The sequence below is a fragment of the Colobus angolensis genome, unplaced genomic scaffold (genome assembly GCF_000951035.1).
Source record: "Colobus angolensis palliatus isolate OR3802 unplaced genomic scaffold, Cang.pa_1.0 Scaffold1, whole genome shotgun sequence".
Classification (NCBI taxonomy): Eukaryota; Metazoa; Chordata; class Mammalia; order Primates; family Cercopithecidae; genus Colobus; species Colobus angolensis.
This window is the reverse complement of record NW_012110918.1, coordinates 63283-65265: the sequence shown is the minus strand read 5'-3', so window position 1 is coordinate 65265 and position 1983 is coordinate 63283. Positions and strand designations below refer to the sequence as shown.

General features: G+C 44.0%; 1 protein-coding gene across 1 annotated transcript in view; it reads right to left on the bottom strand.

The window, feature by feature from the left end:
* Positions 1-1983, bottom strand: part of MILR1 (mast cell immunoglobulin-like receptor 1) — a 37153-nt gene that overhangs the window by 26431 nt on the left and 8739 nt on the right. The window lies entirely within an intron of this gene.

The following is a 1983-nucleotide window of genomic DNA, read 5'->3' as shown; positions in this document are numbered from 1 at the left end:
AAATAAACAAGAAGTTATTGAAGCTGGGTGTGGTGGTTCACGCCTATAATCCTAGCACTTTGGAAGGCTGTGGTGGGAGGATCACTTGAGGTCAGGAGTTCGAGAACAGCCTGGGCAAAATAGAGAGGCCTCATCTCTAATTTTTAGAAAGCAAAACAGAACAAACAAAACATAGCTGGGACCAGTGGATGGCTTGGGTGGAAGACAGATCAAGACTCTTCAAAAACGCTTTTAAAAATACAATAAACTCTTCTCCCACTCTTTGATCTGGACAATTAACATTTTCTCAGTCTTATATAAACTCAATTTTTTTTTTTTTTTTTTGAGACAGAGTCTCACTCTGTTGCCCAGGCTGGAGTGCAGTGGCATGATCTTGACTTACCACAGCCTCGACCTTCCAGGCTCAACTGATCCTCCCACCCCAGCCTCCTGAGTAGCTGGGACTATAGGCACACGTTACCATGCCCAGCTAATTTTTGTAGTTTTGGTAGAGACAGGGTTTCACCATGTTGGCCAGGCTGGTCTCGAACTCCTGACCTCAAGTGACTGCCTGCCTCAGCCTCCCACAGTGCCGGGATTACAGGTGTGAGTCATTGTGCCCCGCCATATAAAGTCAACTTTAAGACAAGACCTAAACTACCTTTCCAACCAAATAGCCAACCCTAAGTTTTTTCTAATATAGGAATGCTAGAGCGTTTGTGGCCAGTAAACATGAAAAAAGATGCTCAACTTCACAAGTGATGAGGCAACTGCAAATTAAAACAACACTGAGATATCATTTTTCACTCATCAGATTGGCACAAATTTTAAAAACGATTGGCCAGGCACAGTGGCTCACGCCTGTAATCCCAGCAATCTGGGAGGCCGAGGCAGGCAGATCTCTTGAGTCCAAGAGTTCGAGACCAGCCTGGGCAAATGGTGAAACGCTGCCTCTACTAAAAATACAAAAATTAGCTGGGCAGGGCGGCGCACACCTGTATGGCACTACTTGGGAGGCAGCGGAAGCAGGAGGATCAATTGAGCTTGGAAGGTCAAGGCTGCAGAAAGCTGAGATCGCACCACTGCACTCCAGTCTGGGCGACAGAGCAGAGACTCTGTCTCAAAGAAAGAAAGAAAAAAAACCCTAAATAAAATTAAAAAGTAAAAGTGATGATATCCACCACTGGGGAGTGGGTGGGGAACCTCATCCGCCGTTGGTGATGGATAGGATACGATCAGCCTTGTTGGGAGAGCAACTTAGCAGGGTCTGTAACAATTTAAATGTGTATGCCCTCTGACCTTGCAATTTCAATTCTAGAATTTCATCCTACAGAGATGCTTTCAAGCTCTCAAGCATCCATAAAGGATGTTTTGTATAAGGATGTTTACTGTAGCATTGTTTATATTGCCCCCAAAAAGTGGAACAATAAATAAGGATGGTTGAAAGAATCATGGCTGAGTCTTAAAATACCATGCAGCTTTTGAAAAAGAGGAACTGAGGCCAGGTGTAGTAGCTCATGCCTGTAACCCCAGCACTTTGGGAGGCCGAGGCAGGAGGATCACGAGGTCAAGAGTTCAAGAACAGCTTAGCCAACATTGTGAAACCCCGTCTCTACCAAAAAAAAAATACAAAAATTAGTCAGGCATGGTGGCACCTGTAATCCTAGCTACTCGGGAGGCTGAGGCAGGAGGATCCCTTGAAACCAGGAGGCGCAGGTCACAGTGAGCTGAGATTGCGCCACTGTACTCCAGCCTGGGCAACAAGGTGAAACTCCATCTCAAACAAACAAACAAACAAACAAACAAAAGAAAGAAAAAGATGAGCTAAATCGATATCTACTACTTAGAAAAGATGTCTATAATATATTAAGTTAAAAGAAAGTCACAGACAAGTTTATTTACTATGATACCGAATACAAAATGACGGTTGACAGCAGTTGCTTCTGAAAGTAGGAAGGGGAGAAGGATTGGACGAGGATTGTAATGGAACTTTTATTTTTTTTT